The sequence below is a fragment of the Xyrauchen texanus genome, chromosome 49 (assembly GCF_025860055.1).
Source record: "Xyrauchen texanus isolate HMW12.3.18 chromosome 49, RBS_HiC_50CHRs, whole genome shotgun sequence".
NCBI classification, from domain to species: Eukaryota; Metazoa; Chordata; class Actinopteri; order Cypriniformes; family Catostomidae; genus Xyrauchen; species Xyrauchen texanus.
Genome location: NC_068324.1, coordinates 17508135 through 17526818, shown reverse-complemented (window position 1 = coordinate 17526818; position 18684 = coordinate 17508135). Strand labels below are relative to the sequence as shown.

Below are 18684 nucleotides of genomic sequence, written 5' to 3'. Positions count from 1 at the left end.
TCATTTAATAATGATAATATCAGTATTTTGAATTATTCCACTGATTACAAAAACTTGAATTACACCCTGTCATATGAAAAACCATTCAGTAACTGCATCTAAATAAACAATACAAAGTATGTAATTTCTCCAAAACATATTGAATAGAGGCGGCTTCTCTGCAGAGGCCAACGTAGCACCTAATTTGGTTAGGATGTTAAATTTAATGCAGGTATAGCTGTGTTCACTTTTAGTTTAGCTTCATTTTCTATCAGGCCTACACACACTCAGAACAGCTTTGAAGGAATTCTTCAGCTGTGCATCTGATTGCAGCGCGACGCCTCTACAGTTTCCCCGGAACGGCATCGTCCTGTTGTCCTTCCATCGTGGCCTCACTAGTTCCCTGCATTTGAACCTACCGGCGACAGCCAGAGAGCTATTTATAGTCCCTCCCTCTTGCTCTCTCTGTTTCTCTCTCGCTTTCAATCTGCTCTGGTAGGGATAATGTGCCATATATCCAGATTTAAAAAAAAATATGCTGTACACTGAGCAGCTAGACAGAGCTTAACAGTTTCTAATCGCAATGCCTCAGTCAGGCATAACAAAAAGACGACTTGGCACTTATCAGAGACTCACTTTGCAACTGTCACATTCCTACTCTAATGATGCTGGTATCTTCTTTGGTTTTAGTGGGGTATCTGAGACCTTAGTGTGGTCTCTCAAGTCCCCTAGAGTCTTGCTATAAGAAGGCCAAGTGTGAACTTGAGCAGGAAATGCATGGTTTGTTTGCATGCTACTTGCAGGCCAATTATTCTGACTGAAAGCTTAGACCCAGGTTTTACTATCCTCCCTGCCAGATTGTCTCCGTCCAATTGTCGCCATGTAAAAAACACAGACACCATCTGTGCATCTTCCTTTTATAATTGACTTTTTGTCCAGGTCTGTCAAAACGAATAACCATTTCCACATCCTCAGGTTTTGTATCATTAAATAGAAATGACTTGGATAGCTTCCTCTTTGATGGCTTGGCCCTGACCACTCGTTATGGCTGAGTTCAGCTGTCTGATCCATCTGTGAGTGGGTCATGGCTGCCCAAGCCTCCAAACCTCTGATAGTATTGAGCATTGGCTGCCTATCAAGCCAGGATTCTTCTAACAACATGAAGCCTTGATGGACATAAGCATGGATGCATAAATGTGCAGCCAAACCTACTGGTAAGGCAAGATTTCTATAATATTGCTAAGAAAAGAGTGGTGCTACCATAGATGATAAACCATGACAGGGTGATCAGGATCCCGATGCGAGTTGTTTTGGTGTTTATTTTGTGAAAATGCCTATTACAAGACTACTTGCCAAATAAACAAATAAATGGACATAAAAAAAACATTGATTTGCATTGAAATTATGTGAGAAGAAATATAATCGCTTAACAGCTCCATCCATTTCCGGTTTGTGTCAGAGTTCTGTTGGTGTTAATTTAAATAAAAGTAGTTTTTCACTAAAAGCAAACAAATCCAGAAAGCCATTTTTTGGGAAGTTTTTATGCTTGTTTAACATGAATAGTTTTCTACTTCAAACTAAAACTTTGGATACTTAGAGAGCAGATGACTAGTATGCCACATGTTAACAAAGATAGTCAGCTAACCATTTGGTTACAGTTTACAATTTTTAGTAAAACCTTTCACATAATAATAAATGGTATATGCTAATGTTAAAGCCGTCGGTCCTCGTTATTTCTACTTCATTGTTATGAACTCATGTTTAATAGCACTACATATTATCCTGAAGGGAAATGATCCACCAATCAGAGAATTGCATTAGATGTGTATATTGTTTCTATTATAAATAGCACAACAACTTTAAATCATTAGTTTTATGTTTTTAATTAGCTTACTTCACAATGCTTTATGGGATTGTAGTTCATTCCCTCATGAAAGACTTGAAGTAAACAGTCTTGTTCCTTTGATTTTGGTCAAATATTCAAATACTATTTTGCTTCAAATCAAAGTTTGTAATGTTGTGATTGACCTTCTAGCTGACTTGTATTGTTTGTATCTTTGAACTCTCTAATGAAGAATTTGATTAAAATCCCAATGGGAAAAATGCATCCGGTGCCAAGATGGCTGAAAAAGTGGGACGGACACTGTTGCACTCTATCTTTCAAAGTGGTGTAGACTGTCGATATCAACAAATAAAATGTTTCATGATGTTAATATTCCTTTTCTATAGACAAGCTTGAAATATTTGCTACTTGGGTGGGTATTGAAGGAAATATCTTGACTGAGGAAAATCCATCAAAATGAATCCGAACCAAATGGAATCTAATGTGTTATAAGGCAATATCAGGATGATCTTTATCAACAACGTCGACAATAAAACAATGGTCATTTAACGTAACATGAGATCACACTAAACTCTAACGATGATGTGCGAGAGCAGCACTGCAGTTTGCATGTGACTGAGGAGAGGAAGAATTACACAGCTCACAGTCCAGATGCATTCTAAACTTTCAAACAGCTTCAGGTGATGTAGATCACAAAGTATGATGGAATTATAATGCAAAAATACAAAATAAGTAAATACAGAAGCCCTCTCATTGTTGAATTTAAAGAGCCGGAGCTCTTTAAAGGAAACACCTCAGCATTACATCTTAAATGCAGTTATATTTAATGCATTATAGCTTTATTAAAGTTCAAATAATATGGAAGCAGATAATGTAATTAACTACAAACTCCAAAACTGGCCTTTATCTGTGAGGTCATCGCCTCCTCTAGGAGTTGCATGAATGTCCCAATCTAAGGGAGAGAGATTGAAACTGCACCTGGCTGAGGCACCCCTTACAGAAAAATCACATGGATTTCACATGCACAAAAACACATGTGGTCACATGTGGAAAACATGGGAATTCATGTGTTTTTTTGCAATAATCACGAATAGTCGAATAATCACTCTAATAATCGTTAGATAAATCGATTATCAAAATAGTTCTTAGTTGGAGCCCTATACGCTGCTTTGCCCTTCACATGCTGGGAAATCTTTTGAAGAAGACTGATTTAAATTGGTGAGATAGAACATTCTTTTCTGTCTCCATTTCTCTCCCATCTTTTCTGCCCTCAACACCAATTAGTGCAAGTAGAACATTTGCAAACACTACCTCAAAATGCTGCCTCATCAGAAAAAGATGACTTCGTTATGCTGTTAGACCAAATAAAATGGTCTGCCTTTGCCAGCAAAAGAAGTCATCATGCTTAGTCATGGAGCTTGAGCGTACCTGCCTGAAAAAATGAATGTCTTTAACCAGCTTAAGATGGTCTTAGCTGATTAAAGCTGGTCTCTCGCAGCTTGACCAATATAGACTTTAGCTGTTTTCCTACCCTAGCTAGGGTTTAAAACGCATCTAAAACCAGCTAACCAGACCAGCTTAAACAGGCTGGAAGACTAGATGAGACTTTGATAGCTAGACAAATACAAAACATAAGAAAAACAATTTTTTTCCTTCCTGACCTTCTTAAAAGAGACTGTCAGTGCATTAAAGTCATTAACAGTAGTGCCTAATCAACAGGAATCAATTGGCCCTTTTGTTAGCTTTTCGGCTGGCCAATGAAAATCACCCATAAATTCTTAAATGGTGCAGGTATGGTATGTCGCATCAGCTCTTTTACAGTGGCAAACAGCCTGAAGACGTACATAAATCCTCCCAACCCCCTCTGCTTTCCAAAGAGCAAACTTTTCCCAGCCTGACTTCAGGCACCCCTGTGTTTTGCAGGCTTCAGTTTATGAATATTGAAGCATCCTGGCTTTCTGATTTTGTATTGTATTTTCCCTCAGAGAGCTTTCTGCTTGTAAACGCTTGTCTATAGCTGTTATGGTGTCTGTGTGTTTAAAGTTAATGTACACATATTTCTTTTTTTAACCACTTATTCATTTTTAAAGCTGTCTGGGTTAAGCGAACAAATTGTTTGTATGCCTTCTAGATGCTTTGTTATTCCTATGTAGTTTCTTTCCATACCCTATAATGCTGGAACTAGCTGGCTACCTACCAAGCTTGGCAGGAGAAAATGCATTAAGGATGAGTAATGTTGTGGTTCAAGGAATAGTTCACTACAAAATGAAACTTTCCTATACTTATGTTGTTACAAACCATCTTTTTACCATATAATGAAAGTTTATGGGGACTGGGTCTGTCAAACTCCAAAATGACAAAAAAGCACCGTACAAGTATCATCAAAGTAATCAAAGTCTTCTGAAGCCATTCAATAACTATTCATACAGCAAATCTTTCCACTGAAGCTCTGAAATGGAATAAAAAAAAATGTAATATGGACAAAAAAAATGGCACATTTGGTTCAAATGTCATTTGTTCATGCCAGAGGTCGACCAATAGTGGATTTTGCAGATACTGATAACTAAGGTGCTGGAAAAGTCCAATAACCAAATAATTTGCCAATTGTTTGATTTAAAGAAAATGTAGATTGTAGATACAACAAATCTGCAGAAGGTGTCAGTGATTGTTTTTATTTCACCTCTAGAGACCATTGTTATACTTTAAAACAAAGCCATTTTAACTGTAGAATAAAATTTCAGTCTTTTCTATTTTTTTTTGTGCTATTTTATGATGTCAGAAGACTTGTAATTTAGCACACAAATAATATAGACTACTTTCATGACATATCTGGGGTGCTTTTTTTTTTTTTACATTTTGGACTTGGACATTTTGACAGACTGTGTCCCCATTTACTTTCATTATATGGAAGTCTGTGGACAGGATGTTCTTCAAAAATACAGTCTCCCCATGACATTTGGTTTCTAGTTTGCAAGAGCTGAATTCTCTGATTCAGCTTGTTGTTCCAGAGAGTGGCTCGCTAATGCACCGAATGACAAATCTCCTAAATCTCCAGTGTGCTTGTTCAACTTATGTAGCATCAGTTACAGAACACTTGGATTTGGCCATCTCTGTTTGGATGCACTGTCTGAAGATTTATGCATACCCTCATGCATGTCCTTTTTTTGTTATTAACAATTTTTATGGATTCCATTCATAAAATAAATAAACATAACATAAAATACGGAATCAAATTATATACATTAAGCCCCTCCCCCCAAATATCCCCCACCTAAGGGTGTGCGATATATATCGTCTACGATAATAACTCAATTGTTGTTTTAACAGTATGCGAAATCACATTACCGAGTATGTCACTCATTTTCAAAAACCAATCAAAAAGCCATATTAAGTGTCCACGAATTCACTGCATGCTGCAGCAAAGTAGTACAGTGAGGGAAAAAAGTTTTGATCCCCTGCTGATATTGTACGTTTGCCCACTGACAAATTATCAGTCTATAATTGTAATGGTAGGTTAATCTGAACAGTGAGAGACAGAATAACAACAAAATAATCCAGAAAAACACATGTCAAAAATGTTATAAATTGAATTGCATTTTAATGAGGGAAATAAGTATTCGACCCCTCTGCAAAACATGACTTAGTACTTGGTGACAAAACCCTTGTTGGCAATCACAGAGGTCAGAGGTTTCTTGTAGTTGGCCACCAGGATTGCACACATCTCAGGAGGGATTTTGTCCCACTCCGCTTTGCAGATCTTCTCCAAGTCATTAAGGTTTCGAGGCTGACGTTTGGCAACTCAAACCTTCAGCTCCCTCCACAGATTTTCACAGGATTATGGTCTGGAGACTGGCTTGGCCACTCCAGGACCTTAATGTGCTTCTAGAGTCACTCCTTTGTTGCCTTGGCCGTGTGTTTTGGGTCATTGTCATGCTGGAATACCCATCCACGACCCATTTTCAATGCCCTGGATGAGGGAAGGAGTTTCTCACCCAAGATTTGACGGCACATGGCCCCGTCTATCGTCCCTTTGATGTGGTGAAGTTGTCCTGTCCCCTTAGCAGAAAAACACCCCTAAAGCATAATCTTTCCACCTCCATGTTTGATGGTGGGTATGGTGTTCTTGAGGTCATAGGCAGCATTGCACCTCCTCCAAACATGGCGAGTTGAGTTCATGCCAAAGAGCTCGATTTTGGTCTCATCTGACAACACACTCTAAATCATTCAGATGTTCATTGGCAAACTTCAGATGGGCCTGTACATGTGCTTTCTTGAGCAGGGGGACCTTGCGGGCATTGCAGGATATCAGTCCTTCACGGCGTAGTGTGTTACCAATTGTTTTCTTGGTGACTATGGTCCCAGCTGCCTTGAGATCATTGACAAGATCCTCCCGTGTAGTTCTGGGCTGATTCCTCACCGTTCTCATGAGATCAACGAGATCTTGCATGGAGCCCCAGACCGAGGGAGATTGACAGTTCTTTTGTGTTTCTTCCATTTGCGAATAATCGCACCAACTGTTGTCACCTTCTCACTAAGCTGCTTGGCGATGGTCTTGTAGCCCATTGCAGCCTTGTGTAGATCTACAATCTTGTCGCTGACATTCTTGGACAGCTCTTTGTTCTTGGCCATGGTGGAGAGTTTGCAATCTGATTGATTGATTTGATTGATTGCTTCTGTGAACGTGTTTTATAGAGGTAACAAACTGAGATTAGGAGCACTACCTTTAAGAGTGTGCTCCTAATCTCAGCTCGTTACCTGTATAAAAGACACCTGGGAGCCAGAAATCTGTGATTGAGAGGGGGTCGAATACTTATTTCCCTCATTAAAATGCAATTCAATTTATAAATTTTTTAACATGCGTTTTTCTTTTTTTTATTCTGTCTCTCACTGTTCAAATTAATACCATTAAAATTATTGACTGATAATTTCTTTGTCAGTGAGCAAACGTACATAATCAGCAGGGAATCAAATACTTTTTCCCTCACTGTATATACTACTGCACATGCGCATTCAGATCGTGATGTTTCACATTAGATTGCGGTGTGTATGACAGAAGTTAAAAATAAGCGATGAAACTGTGAGAGGAGAAGATCATCAAACATAAACAACCTTGCAACCCACGCTTATTAAATTGCTAGTCTTCAATAGCATGGAGGTGGATTGGTTTTGCAAGGTAGATGCTAGTCAAAAGATGGCAATCTGTAAACTGTGCCAAAACTCGGTTACAGTCGAAAGCAGCTCCACGACCAACCTGTTTCACCATCTTCGAACTACCCACCGCACTGAATTTGTGGACTATGAAAAGCTTCGAGTCAGCTGAACACAACATGCCTGCAGCTGACAGGATAAAAGCAAAAACACACACTCAACAAACTTTGGCCGAATCGTTTAACAAAAAAAAAGTTTATGACAAAAAAAGCGACAGATGGCAAGATATAACAAATGCTATCACCAATTACATCGCAAAAGACATGGTGCCAATTCAAGCAGTTGAGAGAGATGGTTTTAAACAACCTTTGAAAAGTTTAGACCCAAGATACACACTGCCTGGGCTTTTTTTATGCAAAAATGTACAGAAGTGTGTAATTTGTTTACAAATGCAATACATGTTTTTTGTTGTTTTTTTTAAATAGAAGTTTGCATTTGGTGACTTTATTACAATGTCATATTTTTGATTCTTACTTTTATGCTGCACAGTTAACCTTTCAGCAGAGCAGCCTTTTGTATTGTTCTTACTTCTCTTTTCCTTCAATATATTGTTTCGATTAATAATATCAACAATCAATATTATCATGTTATGCTAATAATATGTTGTAAGAGGGAACTAGTACAATATAAGCCTTCAAAAAGCAAAATATCATCTGTTTATCGTGATCGGCAAAATCCCAGAAAATATCGAGATATCATTTTTTGTCAATATCCTACCCCCACCCCACCTGAAACAAACACGTACTACAGTGGTCCTAACTAATTAGAACATAAAATACAAATAAAAAAAAGTCTACTTTCAAAAACAATAAGAATGCACATACACATTTAAAACTACAAATCCCTCTCCTATACCCCTCCCAAAGTAGCGTCCAAAAAAACCAAACATCTACCCCACTTTCTGTTAAACAAATCCCATTTTCCCAGCCTTCTATATATCACCTCCTCGAATGCCGCCACACTACGCATCTCTTTGCACCACTCCTGAAATGAGGGTGCTTCAGCCGACTTACAACCCCTGAGACTTTTTAAATGTCTATCCCCTATTTTAATGACTGCCCCATCTCATAAGATACAGTCTGAGGCTAAATGAAAATTGAGTGTCCAATACGTCACACATAAAGCTCTGAAACCTCAACCAAAATTCTTGGATCTTAACACACCATCAAAATCATGGGTTTGTGTCCCCATCTTCTGATTGGCATTGCCAACATGTGGGTGTGTCTTTAAGACCAATAATATACAATCTAGAGGGGGTCCAATAGATTCAATGTAAAATCTTGAATTGCAAAAGACACACCCTTGCATCTCTAGATGCAGACTTGATGTTTTTTAGAATCCTAGCCCACACTCCCTCCTCCAATACAAAATTTAAATCTTTCTCCCATAGTCTCTTGAGAGAAGTTGAAGCTCCGTCCCCCTGACGAATTAACAGGGAGTAATACACTGATGCCTCATGACCTTTTCCAAAAGCAGTAATCACAAACTTCTAGAGAATCTGCTGCTTTAGGGGGGTGTTTGCTACTCACAAATATAGTACAGAGCAGGCGGCGCAGCTGTAAATACCTTCGATTTGGAATCCTAAACTGTTGAACCATATTTTCAAAGGATCTTATCACTCCACTCTCATATAGGCCACCGAGCATATTAACCTCCCTCACAATCCACTCCGACAAGCAGAAAGGGGACTTATTAATACATAATTTTGGCTTCAGCCATATGCTTGAGGCAACATTTAGATAAATGTCAGAATTAAACACTCTGGACACTTTTGGTCATATCGAGTGCAAATGCAAGATAACGGGGTGTAACTTAACTTCTCCAGTTAGTTTAATACAAAGACTTTGCAATGGCGAAATGGGGGCAAGAACTTCCTGCTCAATACAAAACCAGGAAAGGGCTCTCTCGGGTTGAAGCGACCAATGAGCCAAATGTCTGAGACATTGTCTGAGAATGCATAATAATAATAAAACAAAATCTTTCAATCGGCATATGTAACTTATTGAAACGTAATCTGGGACGCTTGCCATTCCAAATGAAGGACTTCGCTATGCTATCAAATTGTTTGAAATAAGAGAGGGGGACATCTATCGGGAGAGATTGTTGCAGGTGGTTGAATTTTGGAATACAATTCATTTTAATAACATTAACCTTCCCAATAATAGATAAATGTAATGAAGCCCACCTGCCCAATTCGCTCAAACATTTATTAGGGGGTCAAAATTAAATCTTAACTAAATCACACAAATTTGTTCGGAATAAAATACATAATGTCCTGTTTGGGCCACTGGAAGGTGCCCAGCTGAAAAGCTTATACTGGGAAGTATGCTGTCCGAGCCAAAGTTTTGGATTTCGAGCAACTGACTCAGAATCCTGAGAACATAGAAAAGGAATTAATAATTCTGTTGAGGCAAGACATAGATCTAGTGGGGTTGGAGACAAATAATAAAATATAATCTACATAAAGCAAAAGCTTATACACTATACCTCCCGCCACCACCCCTGGAAAATCAGCTTCCTTTCTTATCACGGCTGCTAATGGTTCCAGGGCAAGACAGAACAATAATCGGGAAAGAGGGCAACCCTGCCGGGTGTAAAAAAAAAAATTGAGTAAAATAATGTGAAATTAATCCATTTGTTTGTACCGCCGCTACCGGGTGTCTATAAAGTAACTTAATTCATCCAATAATCCATCCAACCACAAACCCACGTTAAAAGTATTCCCAAACCCATATATTTTCAAAATCTTAAAAAGCCATAGCCTTTTCGGCGTCAAGTGAGATTGCAGCGACAGCAGTCTGATCATTCGCCACTGACCACATGATATTGATGAAACGCCTAATGTTATCAGAAGAGCTGCGGCCCAAAATAAACCCCACCTGGTCTATATGTATAAGAGATGTCATAACTTAATCGATTAGCCAAAATATTTGACAATATTTGAATATCTAGCTGGATCGGGAAATTGGATAGTAACTCTTACATTGGCTTGGATCTTTGTCCTTTTTATGAATCTGACTCATCCGGGCTTGTGTCATGGTTGGCAGAAGCTTTCCATTCTTTAATGATTTAGTATAAACTTCTAACAAAAGTGGAGCCAGTTCTGTAGCATAAGATCTAAAAATTTAAGTGGAAAAGCCATCTGGCCCTGGAGACGTGCCTTTAGCCAAGGCCTTAATTACCTTGCCAAGCTCTTCCAAGGTTATCTCAGAATCAAGATAATTGTTTTGCTCCGTCATCAGTTTAGGGAGTTCTAATGGTTCCACAAAGTTTATAATATCTTCATCAGTAGACAAAGATGTGGAACTATAGAGATCAAGAAAGAATTCTTTAAAAGCATTATTAATATCAATTGCTGGGGTAAATATTTCACCATTTAGGGAATGGTAGAAAAAGACTCTCTCTGTATCTATATATCTAGCCAAAAGCTTCCCTTCTCTGTCCCCCGACTCAAAGTATGACTGTCTTTTCCTGAATGGACAAAACTCCAGTTTCTGCAAAATGTTTACACATCCTGTGAAGCATCAGTGTTGCTCTAGTGGGCTTGCACACATTTGTTTCACTACGATCAAGGACTGTGTCCACCAATAGATTAAAGTCTCCTCCCAATATTATATCATGAGGAGTGCCAGCATCTTGCAACTTCACTTCAAGATCTATAAAAAAAGCCTGATCATCAGCGTTAGGTGTTTCTTGAAAAAACACTATCATATTTCTTACATTTAAGAAAATGAATGACCTTCCTTTTTTTTTATGGTGTGCCCCAATCCCTTCACATTCCACATGGATAGACAATCCACTCATATTAACTTTTAGTAAAAATAGATTGTGTGTCAAAAATAAAATGATAAAGACCAACCAAACAAACAGAAAAAATAAAAAAATGCGCATTAACCCCACGCACAACAGTGCCAACTTGCGTCCATCCCTCTAAACTCAAACAGTCCATGTATGCCTACGAGAACCCCCAACTTTGACATCAGATTGCTCAAGTCCAGTGTTTCTATAAAAATTTTGTGAGACCGAATTACACAACAGAAGATAATCTATAAAACAAACTCCAGCCAATAGGTGGAATAAACACAAAGATTGTGTAGATTCCTCCACATAACTGTCCCGAAGGTGTTTTGCACCACAACTCCAGCAACTAGTGGAACCAGCACATAAAAAGGGCATTCGGTTTCCTCTGACATTCAAACGAATGTTCAGTGTGCCGGCCCATTCGGCTGCTACATGAGTGCAACAAATGACCTAATCACTCCAGTGACTTACAAAAAAATACTCCACAAAACAGACTCCAACCAATAGGAGGCATAAGCACAAAACATGCAGATACATCCACACAACTGTCCTGAAGGAGTTGTTACTACACAAAACAAGCTGAAGCTGAAGTGGAACTAGCACAAAAAAAAATAAAAAAGGTGCTCCCTTTCCTTGGACAGCAAGTGAATGCAACGTGACTATCACAAAATAACTTACTCCATTGACTTTATGAAGGACATCGCTTGCTGGTGACATGTAAATATTTTAATGCCATCTTTAGCATCTATTCTCAATTTGTCCAGGAACATCAGTGCAAAAGTGACCTTCCATAGATGTAAGAGTTTCTTGCATTCCTTGAGTCTTGTCGAATTTGCAAAGTCTTAGAACAAGAAAATGCTGTGGTTCTTCCAAGAAAGCCTTCGTTTACCGGATGATCTCAGAAATTTTGCCAGAATTGATTGGGTTCTGTCTCCTTCAGCGGATCGCCGAACTGGAACCCAAGATCCGAACCCCACTCGATTTACAACTTATGGTCTGTTATGTCAAGAAGACTCTGAAAGAACCCATCCAGGAATTTCACCATATCCCGACCTTTATGGCCTGCTGCTCAAGGGTGTCAGCTTGAGCACGTAAGAGTCTTTTAATGTCTCCAGAGCCCGAGGATTTTTTTAATTCTTTGACATATTGTCTTCCTAGAACAGTCATGGAACAGGGTGTATCTAATCTTACCGGTTTATGACATAAAAATTATTAAAACTAGCAAAGTGCACAGAGCAAGCCGTTCACACGTCCGAACCTCACATTCCTTCACGTGACTCTTCTTGCATGTCCTTTTTTAACATTTAACATGGAAGAGGAAAGATCTCACAAAAGGCAGATGGAATTTCTAATCCACTTCCTTACCTGTTACGTAATGAGCTTGTTAGCTGCGGAGGGAATGAGCTCAGTTATTTGGAGGCACTGACGGGATGGGGAGTCAGTCTAAGGGTTCCCCCACCTCAAAAATCCCAGTTTAACCCCTGGGATTAACCTTGGATTGTAATGAAGTATTAACCTGAATATTGCTTTTGCTTCACTATTTCTCTTTTTGCGTACACACAGTTCAGTAGAATGTAGTGTACGGAAGGTCTTGGGCCTTTTTTGTCCATTGCCAATGTTTGGCTGTTTGTAATTGGGAGCCTTGGCAAGCTTATGTTTTGTCCGACATACCATGGAAAGGCCAGCACAAATGTGGCAGAAGATACAGCAGAGAATAGCAGTGGCTAAAATGAGCCTATGAAGATGCAGGATATGTTAATAGCATCCAATCGATCCAAGCAGCTCCTCATTGCCATGCAGGGCACAGGTGAAGGGTTGAGCTTGCAGTAATTGTCCCTTAGGTCAGCACATTTCCCACCACGCAATGCCCTCTTCTCTTTCTCCTTCCTCCGTCCTTCTTTCTCTCTAGCTCTCTCTGATCTGGGTTTTACTTTAATATATAATCTGTCAGTCATGTTTCACGCTATAATTGTCTTCTGGATTAACTTGTTTGGCTGGTGTCCTCATGTTACAATAGCCTTCTTTTTGTTCTCCCACCATGTTTAACATGTCCCAACTAGGGATGGTCAACTAGTCGTCTAACCACCAACTATCTGATTAGTGAGGTCAACATTTTATTTAATTGTTTTTGTAATTTTTGTTTTAGTTTTTATAGTTTTAGCTGCAATGCTTTAATTAGCATGCTGACAGCGCGTTGAGCTTTGTTCTCATTCTATGAGACTAGATTGGAATTCCATTGCATGTGTGTAATCTAAAGTGTTTTGTTAACAGAAATTGCAGCTTAATATTATTAAGTGTTGGTTATTGTGCAGCCATTGATTTCTGTGACATTCTTTGCTATGCTGGGGAGGTGGTGAGGACTTTGACGGCCACCAGGGGAGCAGCAGCGGACTTGGGCTGAAGGGACTGGCCTGATAGCCACTGGAGAAGGGACTGACTTGTTACAGCATACAATTTTATTCAACTTAAAAGCCTAGCTTCATTTTTTTACTTTACAATTATATCCAACTTAAAAAAATGTATCTTGCCAAATCTGTATCCAAGACTAGCTTTATTTTTTAATTTTCACAGAAACTTGTCCTTAGATGAGCTACTGTTGTTTCTGTTGTTTATTTATATGGCTATTTCTATTGCTCTCATTCATTTTCAATGAGCGCTTGGATGACCGGAAGTAACTATGCTCACACTCATATCGCACAGGCTCACCTGTGCAATTTTGTGTGCACTGCCAATTCACAGCTCGCCCAACAAATCGTCTGCTGACAAACCAAAGGTTTAATTTACATAGAGCAACTATTTAACAGTCTAATGCCCAGATGCTTGCTTTATATTTGACATCTGATAATGTGCGATGGCACACGAAAGTTACAAAAATCTCCTGACACTTAAAAAGAAACTTTATAACAAAGGCAAACAACATAGTAGGTAATTTGGAATAATGTTTGATACGTAACATGTTGTGCAGCTCGCTTGCAATGTATATGTAAATGCACTGCAAATGAGCTATGTGACAACTAGAACACTCCTATTATAACTGGTGCCCAACCGATTTATCGGTCGGATGATGTTAGCCTTTCACAAATATATCGTATCGGCATATAGTATGCTTTTCGATAGACGCAGATATTAAAACTTTTTTTTTAGTACATATAATGCAGAAAACAATGCTTGTGGTGATTTACAATTAGTGTCATAACATAGTTTGTCCAGCAGAGAATGCTCTGACTCCATTGTTTACAGAGATGAGCTGACGGTGGTTCTGCAGACAGTGCAGACTTAAGCGGTGTCTTCACAGTAAGTTGCTAACCAGTTTGTTAAATAAATACTGGAAAGTTAATAAACAATGACCCCATCATTTTCCCTTTTCAATATAACTAGTATAGCGTTAACCCGGTCCCTGACAACTATGACACTCATGTTTATCACATCTGTTTGTTATGTTAGCCAGAGCTAGTTTGTCAGTGCAGTAAGTAATGTAGCAGATTGAAAGGTAGACATCAGAGCATCTTTTTGCAGCTCAGCAGACAACGGTGTGGTGGTGGATTGTGTCTGTTGAGTGTTGATTTCATGCTATGTTGTTACCTAGCTGGTGAGACACAGTGCTGGAAAGTAAATAAACAACATCCGTCTTTTATTCTCCGTGAATTTGAGCCTATAGGTAACAAGCTAACCACGTAGCTACTTTCATACTTTTAAGCTGAGTGGAAGCTAATGTGTAAACATGTATTCACCAAATTGTTTTGTTCAGGATTCGCAGTGTGGGACCCCCTTAAACTGAACAGTTCCAGTCATCGCATTTACAAAATGTAATATTTAAAAGTCTGGTTTTCCCCTGAAATTGTATAGCAGAAGCAACACCGCTGCCACTGTATATCTCTTGCCTCTGCAGGTGTAAATGCTTCTTGTTCTTGTCCATAATTGACTGGCAGTATTAAAATAGTCAGCATTGGACTGGTACTAAAAAGTACTACTGATGTTTATTTAGCTATTTATTTTAATTCTTTATTTAAATGGTCAGCCATTGACTGATACTAAACATACAGTTCTGATTTTTATTTAGCTATAATTTTCATTTATTCTTTATTTAAATGGTCCGCAACTGACTGATATTGAACATACGGTACTGATGTTTATTTAGCTATTTATTTTATTTTTATTAATTCTTTATTTTCTCAGTGTTCATTTCTAGAATTGGTTTTTGGCTTTGAAAGAAACATTTGTTTAAGAAAGCAGTCTTCTGAGTACCTTTTGCAGTCATATCGGCACAAAATCATTGCATAATCCACATAGTGAAGGACTGTTTTCATTCCAGCTCAAAAATGAATATATCGGCCACATATCAGTAATCTGTAAATTTTCCCCTCTAAAATCGGTATCCGTCTCAAAAATCCAATATCGGTCGGACTCTAATTATAATCAGCAAGACATAAACGCAGTGACACCGTATTTATTCATTGTGAATTGTAGACCGCTTTGTTTGTAATGAGAGCATTCGCAAAAGTGCAGAACTCTATGCATTTACAATATAAAAGGAAATAATAGCCAATTATGATTATATTCCAATGGATTTCTTTGACCATTTCATCAGTTCATGCACAGTTCAAGCATCTTGCCATGATCGCTTTGTTTTTTAGACAATGTGTGTGTGGAGCGGAGGGGGGCGGGGCCGGGTCGGAATATCGCGCGCCCGGTCCCCAATCGGCCTGATGAGGCGCGCGAGGGATAAAGTCAGCCGGTGACGATTGTTCGAGAGAGAGAGAATTACGGGCATGTCCGCATGTGTTTATGGTTTTGGTTTGAGTTTTCATTAAATTATGATTTATATTGACAAGCCGGTTCTCGCCTCCTCCTTGCCCATCCTTTAACTGTTTTACATTGGTGCCGAAACCCGGGAGGGAGGAGGGATGCCCGTCGCAGAGTCCTCGACACTGCCATCCACCCTGGGGAGCGCCGCTGCCATCTGCCGGGTGACGGAGTAGCCTGACCGCCCGGATGCGGGGAACGGCCGTCGTCCGCGAGGGCAAGTGGGGACGGGATACCCGACTGCCTGGAGCGAGGAGCCGCTGCCGGGGGCGGAGGAGTGCCCTGCCGTCCCCAGAGACGCGGAGGGGTCGAGGGAGACCGCCGTCCGCGAGGGGAGGAGGGAAGAAACTCTCCGACCGCCCGGAGCGGTAGGTCCGCTGCCAGGGGCGGAGGAGTGTCCCCATTTGCTGCCAGGAAAGCGGAGGTGCGGTCTGCCCGCTGGGGGTCGAAGGTTTCACTCCGGTTCACCCGGGGTTGGAGCGGCTGTCGTCTGCCTGAGTGTGGAGGAGTGTTAGAGGACCACGCGACGGTACATCAGAGAACCGGTGAGTGAGCTTTTTCTCTCTCTCCTCTCTCGCTCCCTTTTTGCACCGTGTTGGCCTTTTCCCTCGCCTATTTTGTTGTTGTTTGTCCCCTTCTGTCTCCTCCCAGGGCAAGGAAGGCGGGGATGACCACGTGAGATACACCCCGCCCCAGGGATGGGGGGGTGTAAGTCATGCCGGTGGCACCCCGGCCTGAGATAACGCCGGGAGGAATGTGGAGCGGAGGGGGGCGGTGCCGGGTCGGAATATCGCGCGCCCGGTCCCCAATCGGCCTGATGAGGTGCGCGAGGGATAAAGGCGGCCGGTGACGATTGTTCGAGAGAGAAAGAATTACGGGCATGTCCGCGTGTGTTTATGGTTTTGGTTTGAGTTTTCATTAAAGTATGATTTATATTGACAAGCCGGTTCTCGCCTCCTCCTTGCCCATCCTTTAACTGTTTTACAGTGTGATGTTAAATTGTCCAACTTTCAAAAATATGTCTCAACTCCACTGCCTTCTACTTCTGTTCTTGTGCTATATCTTATTTAAACGCCCATAAGAAGTACCGTAATTTCCGGACTATTGAGCGAACCTGAATATAAGCCGCACCCACTGAATTTTTAAAAAAATATTATTTTGAACATAAATAAGCCGCACCTGTCTATAAGCCACAGGTGCCTACCGGTACATTGAAACAAATGAACTTTACACAGGCTTTAACGAAACACGGCTTGTAACAAAAATAAATAGGCTTTAATGAAACACGGTGTGGCAGCGGGCGTGGTCAAGCGCCCGTCCGGAGAGAAAAGCGGTAAGGGCGCTTACATCAAGTGCTGAAAACTGTCACACTGGTGCCAGTGTGACAGTTTTCCCAAGAAGGACACGTGAAGCAGGGCACTTGACGTTCCAGGTAAGGCTTTTAATGGCCACAGCAATGTTTACAATCAATTTTATAAAGTTTCTCAATTCTTGGTCTTCTATGCGCCAACACTAGACTGATGTGTGTCTGTCTGTCACTCACTCACTCACTCTCTCACACTCTCTCTCTGCTGCCTTTTTATGCCGCTCTCCCCACACTTACTGAAATTAGACACAGGTGTTAGACATTAGCTCAGGTGTAAGCGCCCTTACCGCTTTTCTCTCCCGGACGGGTGCTTGACCACACCCCCGCTGCCACACACGGCTTGTAACAAAAAATACAAAATTAGCAGTAAACAGTAGCCTAGCAAGAAAGTCATTGGTCACTATCTTCCTCCTCTTGTGCACATGAAACCACTGAAGTCATCTCCTTCGGTGTCAGAGTTAGCCTCAGCTTTAGTTGTCGTTTTGCACTGAGTCAATTCATCACGCTGCTGTTTCCAACGTCTCCCGTGCAGCAGCTCTATTTCCTTTTCCAACAGCCAGATCAATCGCCTTCAACTTGAAAGCTGCATCATATGCATTTCTCCGTGTCTTGAGGGTGACAAAATGACTACTGTAATCAGAATGATGGGAAGTTTGAGCGCGCTCGATTTAATCTAAACAGTAAACAAAAAAGTTGTTTGACCTTAACCCGTTAGGCAATTTCATTGGTCTAATGAAAGCTTCATGCCGGCAAAAAACTGAGCACGTCACAGAATGTTTTTTTTTTTAATAAAATTTGAAAGCGGGAAAAATCCATATATTAGCCGCGTCATTGTTTAAGCTGCGAGGTTCAAAGCGTGGGAAAAAAGTTGCGGCTTATAGTCCGGAAATTACGGTATGTCCATTTGTGGTCAGGCAAACTTGAAAATAGCATAAAATTAAGGGCATCCTTAAACCAGATTAATTGTTTGGACAACCCACGCACTGCTGACATTGCACATCCGTGGTCCCGATAAAGACTGCAAAATAGACAGTGAATAAAAGACCACAAAGTATATCGCTGTACTCCCTCTAGACGCTGCTTAAAGATAGCAGAAGTTGGAATAATGAGTCTCTCTGCGAAAAACTTCATTTGATCAGATTAGCCTGTGAATTGAATTCACAGGGCACTTTTTAAATCCTAGTTTAGATTAAAGGCATCAGGCTGCTGTGGACTTAAAGGCATTTCTTAGCCTTGGCAAGAGACCGATTGCCATAACTCTCACTGTCAGATCAGAGTAGTCCTATAGCGTGTTTAACTATCAGCATGCTAACAAGATCTAGTGTGCAGTTGAAGACAGGTTCAGTGTAAAGGGAGCTGTGAAGTGGAAGAGACCCCGAGTTGTTGAGTTATTATCTGCAAGGTCAAAGGCAGTAGATGGATGGACTGAAACTTGATCTCCCGACTCGTAAAGATGACACACGGGTGCCATTCATCCTTCCTCACTCACCATGAGGTCATTAAGCAATCTATCATGCTTTACAGAGAAGGCCAGTCAAACTATCATCATGGTTTCCATTTGTAACAAATCCATATTCTTTTAAACAATTAATGCAATTCGTTCCAACAATCATGTAAACTAGGGATGTGAAAAGGTACACATTTTCAAAATTGACTTGTCTGTGGTTTGTCTGAGGGATGTGTC

At 40.3% G+C, this 18684-nt stretch overlaps 1 protein-coding gene across 13 annotated transcripts in view; it reads left to right on the top strand.

The window, feature by feature from the left end:
- Window positions 1–18684, top strand: part of tjp1b (tight junction protein 1b) — a 167477-nt gene that overhangs the window by 97789 nt on the left and 51004 nt on the right. The window lies entirely within an intron of this gene.